Genomic DNA, 24,693 nt, shown 5'->3' with positions numbered 1-24,693 from the left:
CCATGGGTACCCCTCCACAAGAATGCAAGCATCTCCTATATGCTCTGCATCAAGTGGGAACTGAAACATACAAAAATAATAGCGCCTTCACATAACTATATACGTGGCATCGTGTTCTCGAGCTCGGCTCGCTACCATCAGCAACACGGCATCATTACCCATTGCATCATGTTAGAACATGTGCGGGAATGGTATCTATCACAACATGGGAAATCCTCCTTCCACATGTTGGATCTCATAGGGAAGTGTACACAAATTTGTCTAAGAAATTTCATTCTGAGCACTGGTATTTTATTTAAAACTGTGGTAATTGGTAACAATATTGTCCTTTCAGGTGGTACTAGTAGGGTTACATACAAGCAAGAAACACATACGAGGTATGACTTCCACATACTTATGTACAAACATAATTTCCAAGAACATTTGATTTTAATTCACATGGGCACACATGACAATTGCTGGTTTTACAAAACACTTAACACAAATGGCGGTACTGGTGTAATCACATGGATTACTAACACCTATTAAAGAAAAGTATTACATCTTTTATTGCTTCATGAATCCTTAAGCTTGCATCTACATAACCACATATAACATTAGCATTAGCTCATCTAATCCTCCCTAGATGAGGATATCAGACACTATCTATGGCCATGTATGATATTCCCACAACATTAAAATTTTGTTAATACAAGAACATGTTAGATCGTGATCATTACCACATGCTTACATTTTTACTTCTTAAATGATTTTTTATCCTTTTCATTATCCAAGTAGCAAGTTTACTCTTTAACCCACAATAATCTCACAATGTCTAGTTTTACCTTAAACAACCCCACAAGCACTTCTCACTAATAATACAATTTTATAATCAAGAGCATAAAAGTGTGATTTTCCTAAAACATACATCATAAGGAACACCCATTAGGTACTTGCAACTCACAATTTATGTTTTGAACTATTTGTAAAGTGTATTATAAACATTTTCACTTAACAAAAATAAAAAAAATAAAAAATAAAATGCTAGCCATAGAGAATTTACTTATTAAGTACACAATATGTAGAGTTTTTAGGAGTCCTAATAATGTTTGTCACAAACAATTTTTGAAAGTGTTCATATCCCTTAAAATATTGTGTTATGTTTTATTCCTCTACTTGTCCTTTTAATCTCACCCATAAAAAAGAACATCAATAATACTTAGCAATTTTAAACAATATCCATCAAAATTCTAATTATGTATCCTATGGTGATGATTTACTATAGTCTCTATAGTTCGGTCTAATACTTAGTCAACATTTTTTTGTTCAATCATATCAAGTTCGTTTGCCTTTTTCAAAAGCATCTAATTAAATCATCTTCCCTTAATATGTTTAACCACAAGAAAATGTGGATTATTTCCAATTCATATATGAAGTACATTATTCCTCAAAATATTTAGAGGTCTCTAATCTTTGATGTAGATTAACCAATCACTTGCAAAATTTAACTCTTACTAAGGAACCCTTCGTGACGCTATAACGATTTATAAAATTATGTCATTTAACTTATTATTATAATGCTACAATTGAATTTTCAATTTTTACATTTTGTAAAGATGGAGAGTTGGTATTGAAACATACTTCACTATTCCAAAAACTTAAGTTATAGCGCTATAGGAAAACTTAACACGAGTTGATTACAATTTCAAGAAGCATTTATGTTTTTAAAGATCTTCAATTGATTTCTAATTTTTTTTTTTTTTTTTAATAACTTAATATAACTAAACAAATTATTATTCATTAAATCAATTATGACCTTAAAATAGACTCCTAGCATTAAGCCCAAAATCTGCTAGCAAGTCATCTATACGAGATCTTTCCTTCCAAATTTTAACATTAACAAATCTAGCCTATTATAAACAACTTTTACAAATATTATTTTAAAATATTAACAACATTGCCAAAATAATTTCCTCCTTAAAATTTAAAAATCAATAAATAAAATTCTCTTAAATAGAAATAGCCCTTAAAAATCTAGATGTTGCATTTGAACATAAAATTGCTAAAAGCAATTATTCTATTAAGCTACTTAAATACTTAAATATAATTTATTTTATAATATACTTTGATTTTGTTTATTTAACAAAATAATTTATTAGTTGGAAAATCACATTCTTGGTTACTATATCATATGAAAACATAATTTCCACTTAAATCTTAAGTATATCTTAAATTGTTTAAGTACATAAAATTACTAAGAAGTATGTCTTTATTAGATTAGAAACATTCTTTTAATTTGTAATTTTTTTAGAAACTTTAAAAAAACATTCTCTTTTGAAACAAAAATCATAAATTTAATTTACTTTTAGAAACTAAAATGATAAATCAATAAAATAGCATCTTCTATTATAAGAACCCTAAATAAGATTTTCTAAAATGTTAAATAGAGGCTACCCCTATTCATTTTCATTTCCTTCTTTCCATTTCTTTGTTTTTCCTTGCATGCATGTTACAGGTTGTAGGTTGCAAATGGAGTTTTAATGAATGATTAATGGCGTGCATATGTTTCATGCATATATACACACCCATCTTGTGTGTATATGCATAAAATATATACACCCATCTGAAGCTCAAAGATTCAAATAGAGAGTTGTGCTTATTGATGCATACATTCTCTTAAAATTTCTATGGCATTACTTATGCCCATATTTATTTATTTACTAGTTTTTTCTTTAGTTAATATAATCTTACATAAAGATATATATATATGTAGTTAATTTTTATTTTTTTTACCAAAATAATTGTTATACTTACTATATCTTATTATTTATTATTTTAAATTTGAACTCTTCTAACTCTAAGCTTATAGGCTGCAAAAATATGTTGCTTACTAACCAGGAATCTCCACTAGCCTCCTTTATGTTATTCTACATACGATCTCATGCTTATTCAACTTCTTCCTACTTCGTTGAAAGAAGCCTAATATTAATTATAATATCATACTTTAAATGAATATATATCTTCATATACATCATCAGGATTATTTATACATTTATATTTTTATGTCTTATTAACATTTTTTTTGTTTTGTTTTGTTTTGTTTTGCTTTACAAATAAAAAGAACCTAATCACTAACATTTGTAACTCTAGCTTATCATAAATCACCTAATCGTGAGGTAACATATGATGCACTGTTATTTGTATCATATCCTTAATTGTGATAGAAAGAAATGTTTGATTAATAATTATATTTAAAAAAAACACATTGTTTAAAATACAAAATTAGTAAATTATCATAATTATGTTTATCTATTTATTAATTATCATATGTTAGCTTTACAATCCCAAGAAAATTAATATAATTCACTAACTAGTAAATTTAGTTTTCTAACAATTTATTACTAATATAAGTATCTAACCCCACTAACCATTAAAGTTGTAACCATAACCTACTAACTTAACCCCTAACATTACTATCTAATAACACTTAGAACATAATAAGCCTTAGTCCTAAACCAAGCGCCAATACCCACCTTTATCTTACCTATCCTATCATATCTTTTTCCACACCCCTAAGCACTTATGATCCCTAGGTTAACGTGTCCCCCTTCCAAGGTGGAGGCGACCAAGAAATGGAAGAGTCTTACCCATGTCAGAGTAAAACCACTTACCACGTACTCCCATCCTTTCATCATTTTTTTTCTAAGGGAATGCGAATAGAAGTTTGGCAGTGCTGACACAGGTCACCAAGTACTACTTGGGAGCAGGGCCACCTTTTTAGAATTGTGCAACTTCATTATCCACGCCTTCAAGAGTCTATACTGTCCATGTCAACCAAATCCCTTATTAAGCTATTTTTTGTTTAATGAACCAAGCGCATTTAATGGGTGTAGGGGCCTATGATATGAGTGGGTGGAAGTTTAAAAGGAAAGGTTTATATGCTTTAAATTTCTTTAAGAACATGGTCTAACGCATGGTCAGACATGTCAGCGGTTAGAAAGTGCATGATTAAGTGATGGAGAGGTGGGGGCCACTTCTCCCTCTCCACTACCTAAGTCATAATTTATTTTAATGACTGTTGCAAAGCAGAGGTTGTATGGGAAGGAATTGATTTTCTCCCATACAATTTCCAGAGACCTGTAGAGTCTCTTTTGGAAGAATTTTTTTTTTTTTTAAAAAAAAGGATGGAATACATTTTCTAAATATATAAGGGGTAGCTTGAATGCTCCCAATCACTAGGGTATTATTATTATGTTAATCTCAAATGCTTTATTTATTAATACGTAATTTACATGTGTATCAAGTTGAATTCTAATATATATATTGTTTAAACTTATTCATTTTGGATTACATAACTCTATGATACGTTATCATTCTATCATAATAAAATATAATTCTTCAATAGATTTGTTGAACATAACTCAACATATTCTCACTCAATTTTAATGAATGTTGATGCAATATATAATTTTCTTAAGGATGATTTCTTGATAACATTTCACCTATTCCTACAGAGAATTTGAACTCTATATTTCAATACATACTATGAGTAGGGTCTTGCAAATCAAAAGAATCTAATAGATGCATAATGAGCCTAGGTCCTAGTATTGGAAACCTGGCTGCTCTAATACCAAATGTCATGCCCATAATTTCATACCCAAAATAAAATATAGATTCTTTTAAAGGAAAGCACTATTTTCTACTACAAATTTCAAATCTGCACTATAAGGAAACAAAACTTTGATTAACTAAATTATCTCAACTTGAAAGAGCATTACATTTAGATTTCCATTTTAAAGTCTTTCAAATATAAATCTTAATAAGACACAGAATTTTTTTGTTTTCTTGTATTCAAATAGGAAACCTTTCATACATCACAAATGTAAGATTAAAAACTTCTCTTTTGCATAGAGTCATATACACAAGCTTGAATCAAATAACAAGACTTAGCTTTTATAAGTTGCAAAGAAAACTAAAAAATACTCAAACAATGCTCGTTTTCCACCCTACCAATTAATGGCATCATGAGGCCTCTTGTGCCCTAGCCATACCCCCGAGCAAGAACTCACTGCATCTAAGGATCATAGATGTTATCATGTGAGTGCGTTCCTAATTCAAGAACAATATTTTAAACTACACTTGTTGCACATTTTAGACTTACATGAATCTGACTCAAAGAAAAATACTACAAAAGAAAAGGGATAGAAAGACTCATCTCTCTCTCAAGTTCCCTCTTGATCTTCTCCTCCTCATACTGGTTCTACCATCATCTCCCCTTCTCCATTCTCCTATTTGCATATAACTTCCCATTTTTCTCTCCAACAATGGTGAATGGTCAATCCTCCAAAGTTTTCCTCCTTCTTCCAAAACCCTCTCCTCCTTTTATGAAGGCACATGTCTTTCTTATCAATCTGTCATAACCCATTCTCTCCCACTATTCCTTTTCGTCATATTTGAAGTGGGGCCCTTTTGAGGTGTCATAATGTAAGTTTTGACCATGATTTGACCCTCAACTAACCCCCAACCCTAGGTAGTATAAGTGGGTTAGGTTATTTTAACCCAAAATGAACTCTATGGTCCATTTTAATGCCTCTAATGTCCAACTTTAGTTTACATCCGATTTTACAAGAATTTGCATGGAGATAGACTTTGATTATTTTACAGGAGTTGGCATATTATCTTCGAAGGTCTTCATAATCATCCTCTGCACAATTCAAATTAAACATCAGTAACCTAAACCTATAAATATATAATTGTAAACATTAATAGATATATCCTTGATTGAACCATAGATCAACACATTAGACCAACATCATATTCTAACATCATTTTCTTAAGAATCATATGTCTATGAAAATTTATTTGCAAATGTGTACCATTCATTCTACTATAGCTACTTCTCTAATTACAACATTTTCAAGAATAGTAGCCACATTAATAATTCATAACATATGTATCATAACACCTTACACATACATTAAATCAAGTTCTTACCATTGAGTCTAAATATATAATGAGATGGGATATTACATACTACCCCTTTTTCTATTGACTTTCTCCTAGAAGTCACCAATGTTTTGTGAAATCACTCCCATATTTAGATTATTATTCACATCAACGATCTTTTCATTTAAATTGATTGGCAATTTCTAAAAAAAATCATCAAGCATAGGTACTTACTTCCACTAATTATAGGATTCAACTCATAACATCTCTTAGAATAACATAACGAGTATCACTAATATTCACTGTGTTATCTACATTCTAATCATTTTTGTACTTCTTTATTTTAAATTAAATGATGCATAATTCACTTCAAAACAAAAATCACATAACCCGAACTTGATTTCCATTTTCACAGTCACCTTATGTAAAATGTATTCATCACAATAAAATATCTATTTAATTCAGTTGGCCAAAATTTCAATTACAAAAACTATCTAATTATCATGATGAGGTAAGATGAACAATATAAGGTATTTACCCATAAGGTAACTCACATTAGCTAATCAAGGTTTTAACATAAATTAGATATTCTATCATAGTGTTCATTAGGTCTAATGCTACCAGTCTCATAATCTATCATGTCATATGTAAAGAGATCCAATCATTTCTATTTGTAATCAATGCCAATTGTATGTACAAAATCTATAGTTTATCATAAGTTGAGTCTAACTTTGCACATTAATTAAATAAGCAAGATTCTACTATACAAAGTATCACATACACATTTGCACCTAATATTCAGATGGTTACAAAAGATAAGTCAATCTTATTTAAGAAATACCAATCTTAGCAAGTCACATAAGGATCCTCCCTAATCATGTTATTACATAAGCCATATAATGTTCTCTAATGACAAAATTAATATTTACTTCTAATCAAATTATATTACAGACAAATTAATGATCCTTCTAGTCCTTACTTGGTCGGGACCTTACATTCCCCTCCACTAGTCTTTGACTTCCTCCTGGAAGTCAGCAGTGTTTGGTGTTTATTTATTTTTCTTTATCTATCAATTCCTACTCATTTAAGCGATCTTTCCAACATTTATTATTGTATAATTGTACAAGAATACATAAAACATGATATACTAAACAAAATTGAAACACCCAGCTGGGGAAACAAGGCTCAAACAAGTTACACTCAAACATGAACAAGGCATACAACATATCCTAACAACATATAAACTCCCTTCCAAGGCTTAGCACAATGATTCACCATTGGAATCATGAAAAAAAAAAGGTGAAGGTGGGCTCTCTAAGGAGGAGAATCTCTTAACTGTAATGTAGAGCCCAAGTAACCCCTTCACCCTAGGCATCTCTTCCCTCCCAAGGGTGAGTGAAGCCTTCACACCCATTGACATCCTATACACTCATACACAAGCCACATCACTGGAATAAACACATCACAAAGTTCATGAATGGCCATAGAGGTAAATGTTAATCTCATTTGGGTCTGAAGGGCACTGTACCATATAACTGTTTGAAATCTGCATACATATCCATAGTCCAAAATCAATAATCTATGATCTAAGCCTCACTTAGTGGCTCGATGGTAAATAGACCCATCACACAAGAGGTCATCCATACAAAACCACGTGTCATATCCCTTGTTTATGTAAGGTGGTTAGCCTCCAAGAAATACACACCACACACATAGGAAGGTAGTGGATAATAGCTGCATAACAGCCTCACATACCCCCATCCTCAAGGGTTCCCTGCGTCTACTTCCTCGTATACACCCATCAAGTTCATCTCCATCATCCTTGATGAGGAATCACATTAAAACACAAGACCAACATCCACAAACACCAAGGAAACTAATCTAGCCACAATTTTTTTTTTAAAAAAAATTTCCAACAAAAGAAGTTAAATCATATATTTCAACAACAATAAAACAAGAAAATTTCAATGTGTTGCAACAATAAGCTAAGTAAAAAGAAAAAAAAATGAAGATCAACATTGTGGCTAGACTATCAAAGACAAAGTAAATTAACTTGTTGGTCTACACAATAAAATAAATCATAAAGTGCACATTACATCACTATATGACTTAACCATTATTTTGGACATTGATCAGTTATCCTTGGTTATTTTCAAGTCGTCATGATGGGACTGAAATGTGGATTTATTCTTTGGGATGTCATGATGTGACATGTTTGACTCAACCATTTTTGGAGTCTTCAATCAGTATGATTGAGATATATATTTTGGTTATTGAGAACCATTGGATATTTGATTATCAGTGATACTTCAGTTCCCAATAGAGAGCTATTGTGTTCATGATTTTCTATGGATGTTAGCTCATGGAGATTTGATGCTTTTAAGCATATTTGATGATTTTATGGTTTATCTTTTGTGATTTTGAGATTTATGATTCCATGAGCATTAGGGTAGGATATCTACATGTAGTGACAGGAAGTGGCTTGCAATGGGGGCCGGGGCCCTAAGAGGCTGCCAGGGTAACTCATTGTAAGTTGGATTAATAAGTGATAACATTCGCACCTAATACTAACTAAATGAACCTAAACAGATAATTTTTTTGTTCTTGCCCATGCCTTGAGTGCTTGTACAGGCTAGGATGGGAGTAGTGAGACGCATGGTTGCGACCTTGCATTCTGTAGTATGCCTCATCAGTATGAGAGGATACTACTAGCCACATGAAATCAGTATGGACCTGTGGAGTTCAGTTATTTGCCAGGGTAACTTGTACATGATAATTGTGATGACACTTTTCCACTTGCATAGTAGGTTCCTACATGTCATTGTGTGCCTCTAAGATTAGATGCCAGATTTTGTGTTTGGAACCTTGAGTTAGTATACTTTTAGGATTCCTGGACTTATAGAGATATGTGTTATGTGATTTTGATAGCCTGTTTGGGACTTGAGATTATCTCCTTAGCACGGTGGGAGTGGACCACTTAGGTACCACGCGGTCGGGTGGTAGTGTATTTTCCACTCTTATCATTTTGAGATTCATTGAGACATCGTGGCTGATGTGTCCTTCATGATGGTGGATATGTATCCTTTTTCATTGATGATTAGCATATGTTAGATGATGTTATCTTATGCTTTTATTTGCATGTTAGATTACTTTCTACATGTGATATTGTATATATTAGGAATGACATTCCTACTATGTAATACCGATGATCTCTTCGGTGATTTGGAATGTTACACACAGAGGGATGGCTAGGATCCACAATGGTCTAATGATGTTATTGATGGTTGGAGGAATCGTGCACTTAGTTTATTATGTTTGATCTTTATGATGGATGTATATGTTTTTGTATCATGTGATTATCTCTACTTTGATGTATCATGGATTAGAATAGGATGATGTACCTTAGTCTATGTATGTATATTTTTTGAGGTTGTCATACCCTCTAACATGAACAGTGGATGATTGAGTATTTGAAATGTAATGTATAAACATTGGACTTATCATTATTATTTCATGTGGATGTTGTACTAGATGGATTCATGTATGTAATTCAACGTTAAGGGATCTTAAAGAATGTAATCTGTTATGTATGTTATGATGGACAATGCTATTGCTTCTGTTATTGTGCATGAGTTATATATATGGTATTTATTTTCAAAAAAAAAAAAAAATGCTACTAAACTTAGTGAAATTTTAGGTTAATTCTTTGGAACCCTTGGTGGGGCATTACAATTAATATCAAAGCCCGCATTTCTACATTGGGAGCTCTGGGTATTTTTGAACAACTAGAACTTTGAACTATTAAGTGTAACTTTCCAAACTTGATCTAGGTGAATTGAAACAGGACTCAAACTATTACTTGAATATTTTTCATACTTCAACACCTAGTTTCAAAACTGGAAATTTTACTTAAACCTAAACATAGAACTGAACTTAGTACCTTGTACTATTGTAGGATGGTATCTGGGACTAGGTCTTCTGTTAGAGGCCATGGTCATGGCAGAGCTATCAGTGTCCATGAGTCTGCCCATGAGGGATCAGCTCATGTATATAGCAGGGAAGAGCACTCCAGTAGGCAGTAGGAAGAGAGTCATAGAGAGGACCAAGCCAGGTCTGAGGAGGTTGGTTTGAGGAAAATAATGCAAACTATTCTAGAACGTCTACCTCATGTTCAAGAATAGCGTAAAGTGCATCAGACAGAACAAGAGCATAGACCTAGATCTAGAAGTCCTTGGAAGGAACGTCAGAGGTCCATTGTGTCCACTCAAATGAAGGATCTTTCAAGATCCAAGGTTAAGCCTTTCAATGGGCAAGGTTCTAGTTATGTGGCTGAGCAGTGGCTTATTTCCCTCGACAGGATTTTTGCCATGGAGGAGTTCGATAGCAATGTTAAGTCAAGATTTGCGATCACTAATTTAGAGAATTTTTGGGCCACTTGGTGGATGATTGAGGAGAAGAAGTTGGGAATTGATATGAGCAGTGTTACATGGGAGTTATTCCTAGAAAGTTTTCATGAACGATTCCTACCAGAGGAATGAAAACAACAAAGGGCTGATGAATTTCATAATATTAGATAGTGCATTTTGTCAGTGACCAAGTATGAGCGTAAGTTTTATGAGCTTATGCCTTTTTTAGGGTTCAGTGAAAATTTTGGTCAGTTGACACAACATTTTATTAGGGGTTTGAATAACCGTATTATTGGAGGAGTTAAGGTATTTGAGCCAAAAACCCTCAAGGATGCAGTGCATCGAGCTATCCTTGTTGAGCAAAGTGTCAACCTTGGTCAAGGTGGTTTTTTAGGAGTGCCAGCGGCATCAAGATCTAAAAGCAACTACAATTTAGGTGGTAACAAGAAGTTTTCTTTCTCTAAGGGGAAACAGTATTAGCAGCAGTCTCAACAGACACAACAACAGAAGGGATTGAATTCTCAAGCTCAAGGTAGTGGAAAAGGTGCTAACACCAAGAACAACCACAATGCTCAATGCAATAAACAGAATCAGTCCAATCAGCTAGCTCAGAGTAGCCAGTCTTTTGTGAGCAGGAATAGTCGCCAACAATCAAATGTACCACATATGGGAAGAGGTTCTGGCAGAAATACGAAATGCTTTTCATGTGGTTAGATTGGACATTATACAGCTCAGTGTCCACAATGAGTACCTCAGTTTTCAGGACCTAGACCTACCATTTCAGAGCCTACAATTAGTGATGTAGGTAGAGCTCATAGAGTTTTTGCTGCAGTTGATCAGCGTTAGTCAGATCATTAGGGAATAGTGGTTGAGACCACAGGTGCTATTAGAGGTATATCTCTTTCAGTATTGTTTGATTCAGGAGCTATAGATTCATTTATTTCACCATCTATAGTTTTTAAGTGTAAGCTAGATGCAATGAAGCAAGATCATGGTTGGCAAGTGGAACTAGCCTCAGACATTAAGGTCTCCACAGATTTTGTAGTTTTAGGCATGGACTGGCTTGGATCTCATAGAGCTAGTATAGATTGCAAGAAGAATATTATTATGTGCCAAGATGACCAAGGGAATGATGTGCAGATAGTTGGGATACCGAGGCCTATATCTCTCTGGATGATTTCTACTATGCAATTGAAGCGAAGTTTCCAGAAGGGATGTCAGATATTTGTTGTTATGGTAAATGATCTTGATGAAGAAGATCCCATGAAGGAGACTTTAGATCATCTAATTTTGTAGGAGTATGCAGATGTTTTTCCAAGTGAGATTCTAGGCATGCCTCCAAAGAGGGACATTAAATTTAGTATTGATTTGATTCCTGGAGGGGAGCCTATCTCTAAAGCTCCTTATCGCATGATGACACAGGAATTGGGTGAGCTATGTCTTCAGCTAGAGGAACTTCTGGCCAAAGCGAGCATTCAACCTAGTGTATCACCATGGGGAGCTCTAGTGCTCTTTGTGAAGAAGAAGGACGGTTCTTTGCGCCTTTGTATTGACTATAGACTGTTGAATAAGGTGATTATTAAGAACAGGTATCCTTTCCCTAAGATTGATGACTTATTTGATCAGATCAAGGGAGCTACAGTATTCTCCAAGATTGATCTTAAGTCAGGATACCACCAGCTTCGCATTAAGGAAGAAGATATTCACAGGACTGCTTTTCGAACTCGTTATGGGCATTATGAGTTCACAGTGGTACCTTTTGGATTGACTAATGCTCCATCAGTTTTTATGAGTTTGATGAATGGTGTGTTTCGATCTTATTTGGACAGGTTTGTACTCGTATTTCTTGATGACATATTGATATATTCTAAGACTCAAAAGGAGCATGAAGAACACCTGCGGTTGGTTTTGCAGTGTTTAAGGGACAATCAGCTTTATGCCAATGCAGCTAAGTGTGAATTCTTCAAAATGGAGATTCAGTATTTAGGGCATGTTATTTTAGGTGATGGTATTTCAGTGGATCCTGCAAAGATTCAGGTGATAATAGATTGGCCAACAGTGACTAATGTGTCAGAGATTTTTAGTTTCATGGGGTTAGCTAGTTATTATCATAGATTTGTCCAAAACTTCTCTCGGATAGCACATCCTATCACTTCTCTTCAAAGGAAAGGAAAGAAGTTCGTATGGACAAAGAAATGTGAGGAAGCTTTCCAGAAGCTCAAGGAGCTTTTGACCAGTGCACTGATTCTAGTTGTACCTGATCCAGAAGGTGATTTCATGGTATGTATAGATGCTTCTCTTGAAGGGATTGGGGCAGTGTTGATGCAGAATGGACGGGTGATTGTGTATGAATCATGCAAGCTCAAGGATCATGAGTTAAATTATCCTACACATGATCTTGATGGAGACACAACCCAAGAATAGAATGGACACAACAGAAAAGGAAAATTATATTAACTGAGAAAATAAGCTAGTACCAATATTACAGAGAAAATAAACTTCAGAACATTCCCTAAGGGCTTACAATAGCATAAATCTGGAGATAATTTCTTCTTTTAGCACCTCCTCTCAATCTCCACTCTGAATTGTCTTTTACAATGCCAAAAATCTTCTTAAATAGACCCCAGAGGGTTAAGGACTAGGAGTACATTCTAGAAAGTGCTAGTAGGTATCCACCGACCAAATAGAAGGTTTCGGAAGCTGCATTAGAAGTCGGTGCAATTCTAGAAGAATCCAGAAATGGTAATCGAACTTCCGGGAGGCATAACTTTTGAACCGTAGCTCCGATTGATGAACCGTTTACATTTTCGAAAAGATCTCAAAGCGCTCTATAGCCCTATGGACAAGCTTTGCTCATCCCCCATTTTTTGGCCCTTTTCAAGGTCATTTAATGCCCCAAACCTGACTTTGAAGCATTCTTAAGAGGTCTCCAAAACTCGAAAAACTGCAATAACTTTCAAACCGTGGGGCCTATTGACCTGATTCTTTTTCTGGAATACTCTAAATCATGATTAAATTCATCTGGCCAATTCACACCTTCTAGTTTATATAAAATTTTCTTTACAACATTATTTCATATGAGATTTGGATATGAATCTCAATTTTGTTGCAATATCATTAATTATTAGATCAATTAGAAAATTGAGTCTAGTAGTTTTGTGGAGAAACTTTTATCTATCAAACAAATACATGGGTTAGGAAAAACGTGAAATTTCTCCACTTAATATAATTTGGAAAAACGTAAACTGAGACTTTTTAATTCAAATTTGAAAACTTAGCAAAACAAAAACATGTGTTTAGATTGTGTATTCTTTATGCTATTGTTTTGGGTTTTGGGTTGACTAGTGTTGACCAGTATAGGACGTCTACCAGAGGCTTGGGGGTTATGTGATTGTGGTGACATGATGATGTTTCAATCTCGATCTTTATAAACCCAACCATGGTTTGTGATGGAATGCTCTATGTATTGGATGTGATTACTGATTGTTATAGTTGAGATTCTTGTGTATGAGACTCTTGACCTAACCATTATTTTGTTCATCGATCAGTTATCCTTGATTATTTTCTAGTCACCATGATGGGACTGAGATGTGGATTTATTCTTGATGATGTCATGTTGTGACATGTTTGACTCAACCATTTTTGGAGTCTTCGATCAGTATGATTGATATATATATTTTGGTTATTGAGAACCATTGGATATTTGATTATCAGTGATACTTCAGTTGCCAATAGAGAGTTGTTGTGTTCATGATTTACTATGGATGTTAGCTCATCGAGATTTGATGCTTTTATGCATATTTGATGATTTTATGGATTATCTTTTGTGGTTTTGAGATTTATAAGTCCATCAGCATTAGGGTAGGATATCTGCATGTAGTGACGAGAAGTGGCTTGCAATGGGGGCCGGGGCCCTAAGAGGCTGCCAGGGTAACTCATTGTAAGTTGGATTAATAAGTGATAACATTCACACCTAATACTAACTGAATGAACCTAAAAAGATAAGTGTTTTGTTCTTGCCCATGCCTTGAGCGCTTGTATAGGCTAGGATGGGAGTAGTGAGATGCATGGTTGCGACCTTGCATTTCGTAGTATGCCTCATCAGTATGAGAGGATACTACTGGCCGCATGAAATCAGTATGGACCCGTGGAGTTTAGCTAACTACCAGGGTAACTTGTACGTGATAATTGCGATGAAACTTTCCCGCTTGCATAGTAGGTTCCTACATGTCATTGTGTTCCTCTGGAGATTAGATGTCAGATTTTGTGTTAGGAACCTTTGAGTTAGTATACTTTTAGGATTCCTAGACTTATGGAGATTTGTGCTATGCAATTTTGATAGCCTGTTTGGGACTTGAGATTATCTTCTCAGCACGGTGGGAGTAGACCACTTAGGTACCACGCGGTCGGGTGGTAGTGTATTTTCCACTCTTATCATTTTGAGATTCATTGAGACATCATGGTTGATGTGTCCTTCATGATGGTGGATGTGTATCCTTTTTTATTGATGATTAGCATATGTTAGATGATGTTATCTTATGCTTTTATTTGCATGTTACATTACTTTCTACATATGATGTTGTATATATTAGGATTGACATTCCTACTATGTTAGTAACGATGATCTCTTCGATGATTTGGAATGTTACGCATGAAGGGATGGCTAAGATGTATGATGGTCTAATGATGCTATTAACAGTTGGGAGGAACCGTACACTTAGTTTGTTATGTTTGATCTTTATGATGGATGTATATGTCTTCTATGATACTATATCATGTGATTATCTCTACTTTGATGTATCATGGATTAGAATAGGATGATGTACCTTACTCTATATATATATTCTTTGTGCCTATCATACCCTGTGACATGTACGATGGATGATTGTGCATTCTGGAATGTAATTCAGAAAGGACATTTGTATATTGGATGTATCATTATTATTTCATTTGGATGATGTACTAGATGGATTCATGTATGTAATTCAACGTTAAGAGATCTTAAAGAATGTAATCTCTTATTTATGTTATGTTTACTTCCAGATGGACAATGCTATTGCTTTCGTTATTGTGCATAAGTTATATGTGATGTTTACTTCTATGGAAAAAAAAAATGCTACTAATCTTAGTGAAATTCTAGGTTAATTCTTTGGATCTGCTAGCGGGGCATTACGAAATCTCTCTTCAGTTCAAAAAGGGAAATTTCCAGTTCACTATTGATAAAAAATGAGTTAAATTAGTTAACTCCTTTTTCTACTCAAATTGAATCAGTCAACTCCTTATTTTACTCAAATTAAATCTATTAACTCCCTTTAATTTAGAAATCTCCCTTTATGACTGAACTTCACCTTTAATCTTGACCGTTGATTGAAATCGATCTCAACTGTTGATGAATTCCAGGAAAGTCTATTTAAGAGACCCTCATCTCTTCATTTGAAAGGTTGAATGAGAATTTGCATCGAATTGTTGCTGGAATTCATACTCACATTTGCTCATATTCACAAACGCAGAGATCAAGTTTGACCAAAAGTTGACCAGATTTAACCACGATTGACTTGAGTTGACCAGTTTCGAAAAGAATTTTGAAATAATTAAACAAAATTATTTAATTAAATGGAGTACTTACTTCTAATTAATTAAACAAAGTTATTTAATTAAATGAGAAGCCATTACTAATTAATTAAATGAAGTTATTTAGTTAAATAAGAAAAGTGTCTCTAATTAATTAAAGATTATTTAATTAAATAGAAAAAGTAATTATGAGAGCATATCTCATTTTATTAAAATAAATATCTCAACAAAATCTCTCGTCAGTTCAAAAAGGGAAATTTCCAGTTCACTATTGATCAAAAATGAGTTAAATCAGTTAACTCCTTTTTTTACTCAAATTAAATCAGTTAACTCCTTATTTTACTCAAATTAAATCTGTTAACTCCTTTTAATTTGGAAATCTCCCTTTATGATTGAACTTCACCTTTAGTCTTGACCATTGATTGAAATCGATCTCAACCGTTGATGAATTCCAGAAAAGTGTATTTAAGAGACCCTCATCTCTTCATTTTGAAAAGTTGAATGAGAATTTGCATCGAATTGTTGCTGGAATTCATACTCACATTTGCTCATATTCACATACGCAGAGATCAAGTTTGACCAAAAGTTGACTAGATTTAACCATGGTTGACTTGAGTTAACTAGTTTTGAAAAGAATTTTGAAATAATTAAACGAATTTATTTAATTAAATGGAGTACTTACTTCTAATTAATTAAACAAAGTTATTTAATTAAATGAGAAGCCATTCCTAATTAATTAAATGAACTTATTTAATTAAATAAGAAAAGTGTCTCTAATGAATTGAAGATTATTTATTTAAATAGAAAAAGTAATTATGAGAGCACATCTCATTTTATTAAATTAAATATCTCAACAAAATCTCTCTTCAGTTCAAAAAGGGAAATTTCTAGTTCACAATTGATAAAAAATGAGTTAAATCAGTTAACTCCTTTTTCTACTCAAATTGAATCAGTTAACTCCTTATTTTACTCAAATTAAATTTGTTAACTCCCTTTAATTTGGAAATCTCCCTTTATGACTAAACTTCACCTTTAATCCTGACCGTTGATTGAAATCGATCTCAACCGTTGATGAATTCCAGGAATGTCTATTTCAGAGACCCTCATCTCTTCATTTTGAAAGGTTGAATAAGAATTTGCATCGAATTGTTGCTGGAATTCATACTCACATTTGCTCATATTCACATACGAAGAGATCAAGTTTGACCAAAAGTTGACCAAATTTAACCACAGTTGGCTTGAGTTGACTAGTTTCGAAAAGAATTTTGAAATAAGTGAACAAAATTATTTAATTAAATGGAGTACTTACTTCTAATTAATTAAAGAAAGTTATTTAATTAAATGAGAAGCCATTCCTAAATAATTAAATGAAGTTATTTAATTAAATAAGAAATGTGTCTCTAATTAATTAAAGATTATTTAATTAAATAGAAAAAGTAATTATGGGAGCATATCTCATTTTATTAAATTAAATATCTCAACAAAATCTCTCTTCAGTTCAAAAAGGGAAATTTCTAGTTCACTATTGATCAAAAATGAATTAAATCAGTTAACTCCTTTTTCTACTCAAATTGAATTAGTTAACTCCTTATTTTACTCAAATTAAATCTGTTAACTCCCTTTAATATGTAAATCTCCCTTTATGACTAAACTTCACCTTTAATCCTGACCGTTGATTGAAATCGATCTCAACTGTTGATGAATTCTAGGAAAGTCTATTTAAGAGACCCTCATCTCTTCATTTTGAAAGGTTGAATGAGAATTTGCATCAAATTGTTGCTGTAATTCATACTCACATTTGCTCATATTCACATATGCAAAGATCAAGTTTTACCAAAAGTTGACTAGATTTAACCATGGTTGACTTGAGTTGACTAGTTTTGAAAAGAGTTTTGAAATAATTAAATGAAATTATTTAATTAAATTGAGTACATACTTCTAATTAATTAAACAAAGTTATTTAATTAAATGAGATGCCATTCCTAATTAATTAAATGAAGTTATTTAATTAAATAAGAAAAGTGTCTCTAATTAATTAAAGATTATTTAATTAAATAGAAAAAGTAATTATAAGAGCATATCTTATTTTATTAAATTAAATATCTCAACAAAATCTCTCTTCAGTTCAAAAAGTGAAATTTCCAGTTCACTATTGATCAAAAATGAGTTAAATCAGTTAACTCCTTTTTCTACTCAAATTGAATCAATTAACTCATTATTTTATTCAAATTAAATATGTTAACTCCTTTTAATTTGAAAACCTCCCTTTATGACAGAACTTCACCTTTAATCCTTATCGTTGATTGAAATCAATCTCAACCATTGATGAATTCTAGGAAAGTCTATTTAAGAGACCCTCATCTCTTCATTTTGAAAGGTTGAATGAGAATTTGCATCGAATTGTTGCTAGAATTCATACTCACGTTTGCTCATATTCACATACACAAAGATCAAGCTTCACTAAAAGTTGACCAAATTTAACCACGGTGGACTTGAGTTGACTAGTTTCGAAAAGAATTTTGAAATAGTTAGATGAAATTATTTAATTAAATGGAGTAATATAATTAATTAAACAATGTTATTTAATTAAATGAGAAGCCATTCGTAATTAATTAAACGAAGTTATTTAATTAAATAAGAAAAGTGTCTCTAATTAATTAAAGATTATTTAATTAAATAGAAAAAGTAATTATGAGAGCATATATCATTTTATTAAATTAAATATCTCAACAAAATATCTCTTCAATTTAAAAAGGGAAATTTCCAGTTCACTATTGATAAAAAATGAGTTAAATAAATTAACTCCTTTTTCTACTCAAATTGAATCAGTTAACTCCTTATTTTACTCAAATTAAATTTGTTAACTCCCTTTAATTTGGAAATCTCCCTTTATGACTGAACTTCACCTTTAATCCTGACCATTGATTGAAATCGATCTCAACCGTTGATGAATTCCAGAAAAGTCTATTTAAGAGACCCTCATCTCTTCATTTTGAAAGGTTGAATGAGAATTTGCATCGAATTGTTACTAGAATTCATACACACATTTGCTCATATTCACATAAACAAAGATCAAGTTTGACCAAAAGTTGACCAGATTTAACCACGGTTGACTTGAGTTGACTAGTTTCAAAATTTTTTTTAAATAATTAAACAAAATTATTTAATTAAATAAGAAAATCGTCCCTAATTAATTAATGATTATTTAATTAAATAGAAAAAGTAATTATGAGAGCATATCTCATTTTATTAAATTAAATATCTCAACAAAATCTCTCTTCAGTTCAAAAAGAAAAATTTTCAGTTCACTATTGATCAAAAATGAGTTAAATCAGTTAACTCCTTCTTCTACTCAAATTGAATCAGTTAACTCTTTATTTTACTCAAATTAAATCTATTAACTCCTTTTAATTTGGAAATCTCCCTTTATGACTGAACTTCACCTTTAATCCTGACTGTTGATTGAAATCAATCTCAACCGTTGATGAATTACATGAAAGTCTATTTAAGAGACCCTCATCTCTTCATTTTGAAAGGTTGAATGAGAATTTGCATCAAATTGTTGCTAAAATTCATACTCACATTTGCCCATATTCACATACGCAAAGATCAAGTTTGACCAAAAGTTGACCAGATTTAACCACGGTTGACTTGAGTTGACTAGTTTTGAAAAGAATTTTTAAATGATTAGACGAAATTATTTAATTAAATAGAGTACTTACTTCTAATTAATTAAACAAAGTTATTTAATTAAATGAGAAGTCATTCCTAATTAATTAAATGAAATTATTTAATTAAATAAGAAAGTGTCATTAAATAATTAAAGATTATTTAATTAAATAGAAAAAGTAATTATGAGAGCATATCTCATTTTGTTAAATTAAATATCTCAACAAAAATTCTCTTCAGTTCAAAAAGGAAAATTTCCAATTCACTATTGATAAAAAATGAGTTAAATGATTTAACTCCTTTTTCTACTCAAATTGAATCAGTTAACTCCTTATTTTACTCAAATTAAATTTTTTAACTCCCTTTAATTTGGAAATCTCCCTTTATGATTGAACTTTACTTTTAATTCTGACCGTTGATTGTAATCGATCTCAACCGTTGATGAATTTCAAGAAAGTCTATGTAAGAAACCCTCATATCTTCATTTTGAAAGGTTGAATGAGAATTTGCATCGAATTGTTGCTCAAATTCATACTCAGATTTGCTCATATTCACATACGCAAACATCAAGTTTGACCAAAAGTTGACCAGATTTAACCACGGTTGACTTGAGTTGACTAGTTTCGAAAAGAATTTTGAAATAATTAAATGAAATTATTTAATTAAATGGAGTACTTATTACTAATTAATTAAACAAAGTGATTTAATTAAATGAGAAGCCATTCCTAATTAATTAAATGAAGTTATTGAATTAAATAAGAAAAGTGTCTCTAGTTAATTAAAGATTATTTAATTAAGTAGAAAAAGTATTTATGAGAGCATTTCTCATTTTATGAAATTAATTATCTCAACAAAATCTCTCTTCAGTTCAAAAAGGGAAAATTTCAGTTCACTATTGATGAAAAATGAGTTAAATCAATTGACTCCTTTTTCTACTCACATCGAATCAGTTAAATCCTTATTTTACTCAAACTAAATCTGTTAACTCCCTTTAATTTGAAAATCTCCATTTATGACTGAACCTCACCTTTAATCCTGACCATTGATTGAAATTGATTTCAACCGTTGATGAATTTTAAGAAAGTCTATTTAAGAGACCCTAATCTCTTCATTTTGAAAGGTTGAATGAGAATTTGCATCGAATTGTTGTTGGAATTCATACTCGCATTTGCTCATATTCACATACGTAGAGATCAAGTTTGACCAAAACTTGACCATATTTAACCATGGTTGACTTGAGTTGACTAGTTTCTAAAAGAATTTTTAAAGAAAATAAAATAAATTACTTAATTAAATGAAGTACTTACTTCTAATTAATTAAACAAAGTTATTTAATTAAATGAGAAGCCATTCCTAAATAATTAAATGAAGTTATTTAATTAAATAAGAAACGTGTTTCTAATTAATTAAAGATTATTTAACTAAATAGAAAAAGTAATTATGAGAGCATATCTCATTTTATTAAATTAAATATCTCAACAAAATCTCTCTTCAGTACAAAAGGAGAAATTTTCAGTTCACTATTGATGAAAAATTAGTTAAATCAATTAACTCCTTTTTCTACTCACATCGAATCAGTTAAAGCCTTATTTTACTCAAATTAAATATGTTAACTCTCTTTAATTTGGAAATCTCGCTTTATGACTGAACTTCACCTTTAATCCTGACCGTTGATTGAAATTGATTTTAACCGTTGATGAATTCCAGGAAAGTCTATTTAAGCGACCCTCACCTCTTCATTTTGAAAGGTTGAATGAGAATTTGCATCAAATTGTTGTATGAATTCATACTCACAATTGCTAATATTCACATATGTAAAGATCAAGTTTGACCAAAAGTCGACCAGATTTAACCACGGTTGACTTGAGTTGACTAGTTTTGAAAATAATTTTAAAATAATTAAACAAAATTATTTAATTAAATGGAGTACTTACTTCTAATTAATTAAACAAAGTTATTTAATTAAATGAGAAGCCATTCCTAAGTAATTAAATGAAGTTATTTAATTAAATAAGAAACGTGTCTCTAACTAATTAAAGATTATTTAATTAAATAGAAAAAGTAATTATGAGAGCATATCTCATTTTATTAAATTATATATCTCAACAAAATCTCTGTTCAGTTCAAAAAGGGAAATTTCTAGTTCACTATTGATCAAAAATGAGTTAAATGAGTTAACTCTTTTTTCTACTCAAATTGAATCAGTTAACTCCTTATTTTACTCAAATCAAATCTGTTAACTCCCTCTAATTTGGAAATCTCGATTTATGACAGAACTTCACCTTTAATCTTGACCGTTGATTGAAATCGATCTCAACCATTGATGAATTCTAGGAAAGTCTATTGAAGAGATCCTCATCTCTTCATTTTGAAAGGTTGAATGAGAATTTACATCGAATTGTTGCTAGAATTCATACTCACATTTGCTCATATTCACATACGCAGAGATCAAGTTTGACCAAAAGTTGGCCAAATTTAACCACGGTTGACTTGAGTTGACTAGTTTCGAAAAGAATTTTGAAATAATTAAACAAAATTATTTAATTAAATGGAGTACTTACTTATAATTAATTAAACAAAGTTATTTAATTAAATGAGAAGCCATTCCTAATTAATTAAATGAAGTTATTTAATTAAATAAGAAAAATGTCTCTAATTAATTAAAGATTATTTAATTAAATAGAAAAAGTAATTAGGAGAGCATATCTCATTTTACTAAATTAAATATCTGAAAAAAATATCTCTTCAGTTAGAAAAGGGAAATTTTTGGTTCACTATTGATCAAAAATGAGTTAAATCAGTTAACTCCTTTTTCTACTCAAATTGAATAAGTTAACTCTTTATTTTACTCAAATTAAATCTGTTAACTTCCTTTAATTTGGAAATATCCCTTTATGAGTGAACTTCACCTTTAATCCCGACCGTTGATTGAAATCGATCTCAATCGTTGATGAATTTTAGGGAAGTCTATTTAAGAGACCCTCATCTCTTCATTTTGGAAGGTTGAATGAGAATTTGCATCGAATTGTTACTAGAATTCACACTCACATTTGCTCATATTCACATACGCAGAGATCAAGTTTGACCAAAAGTTAACCAGATTTAACCATGGTTGACTTGAGTTGACTAGTTTTGAAAAGAATTTTAAAATAATTAAATGAAATTATTTAATTAAATGGAGTACTTCTAATTAATTAAACAAAGTTATTTAATTAAATGAGAATCCATTCCTAATTAATTAAATAACGTTATTTAATTAAATAAGAAACGTGTCTCTAATTAATTAAAGATTATTTAATTAAATAGAAAAAGTGATTATGAGAGCATATCTCATTTTATTAAATTAAATATCTCAACAAAATCTCTCTCCAGTTCAAAAAGGGAAATTTTTAGTTCACTATTGATCAAAACTGAGTTAAATCAGCTAACTCCTTATTTTACTGAAATTAAATCTGTTAACTCCATTTAATTTGGAAATCTCCCTTTATGACTGAACTTCACCTTTAATCCTGACCATTGATTGAAATCAATCTCAACCGTTGATGAATTTTAGGAAAGTCTATTTTAGAGACCCTCGTCTCTTCATTTTGAAAGGTTGAATGAGAATTTGCATCCAATTGTTGTTAGAATTCATACTCACATTTGCTCATATTCACATACGCAGAGATCAAGTTTGACCAAAACTTGACTAGATTTAACCACGGTTGACTTGAGTTGACTAGTTTCGAAAAGAATTTTGAAATAATTACACGAAATTCTTTAATTAAATGGAGTACTTAGTTCTAATTAATTAAACAGAGTTATTTAATTAATTGAGAAGTCATTCCTAATTAGTTAAATGAAGTTATTTAATTAAATAAGAAAAGTGTCTCTAATTAATTAAAGATTATTTAATTAAATAGAAAAAGTAATTATGAGAGCATATCTCATTTTATTAAATTAAATATCTCAAAAAAATCTCTCTTCAGTTCAAAAAGGGAAATTTCCAGTTCACTATTGATCAAAAATGACTTAAATCAGTTAACTCATTTTTCTACTCAAATTGAATCAGTTAACTCCTTATTTTACTCAAATTAAATCTGTTAACTCCCTTTAATTTGTAAATCTTCCTTTATGACTGAACTTCACCTTTAATCCTGACCGCTGATTGAAATTGATCTCAACACTTGGTGAACTCCAGAAAAGTCTATTTAAGAGACCGTCATCTCTTCATTTTGAAAGGTTGAATGAGAATTTGCATTGAATTGTTTCTAGAATTCATACTCACATTTGCTCATATTCACATGCGCAGAGATCAAGTTTGACCAAAAGTTGACCAGATTTAACCACGGTTGACTTGAGTTGACTAGTTTCAAAAAAAATTTGAAATAATTAAACGAAATTATTTAATTAAATGGAGTACTTACTTCTAATTAATTAAACAAAGTTATTTAATTAAATGAGAATTCATTCCTAATTAATTAAGTGAAGTTATTTAATTAAATAAGAAAAGTGTCTCTAATTAATTAAAGATTATTTAATTAAATAGAAAAAGTAATTATTAGAGTATATCTCATTTTATTAAACTAAATATCTCAACAAAATCTCTCTTCAGTTCAAAAAGGGAAATTTTCAGTTCACTATTGATGAAAAATGAGTTAAATCAATTAACTCATGTTTCTACTCACATTGAATCAGTTAACTCCTTATTTTACTCAAATTAAATCTGTTAACTCCCTTTAATTTGGAAATATCCCTTTATGACTGAACTTCACCTTTAATCCTGACCGTTGATTGAAATCGATCTCAATCGTTGATGAATTTTAGGGAAGTCTATTTAAGAGACCCTCATCTCTTCATTTTGGAAGGTTGAATGAGAATTTGCATTAAATTGTTGCTGGAATTCATACTCACATTTGCTCATATTCACATATGCAGAGATCAAGTTTGACCAAAAATTGACCAGATTTAACCACGGTTGACTTGAGTTGACTAGTTTCAAAATTTTTTGTAAATAAGTAAATGAAATTATTTAATTAAATGGAGTACTTAATTCTAATTAATTAAGCAAAGTTATTTAATTAAATGAAAAGCCATTCGTAATTAATTAAATGAAGTTATTTAATTAAATAAGAAAAGTGTC

This window comes from Cupressus sempervirens, chromosome 6 (genome assembly GCF_028749045.1).
Source record: "Cupressus sempervirens isolate cs-2001-9-10 chromosome 6, ASM2874904v1, whole genome shotgun sequence".
NCBI lineage: Eukaryota > Viridiplantae > Streptophyta > Pinopsida > Cupressales > Cupressaceae > Cupressus > Cupressus sempervirens.
Note: the sequence above shows the minus strand (reverse complement) of the source record.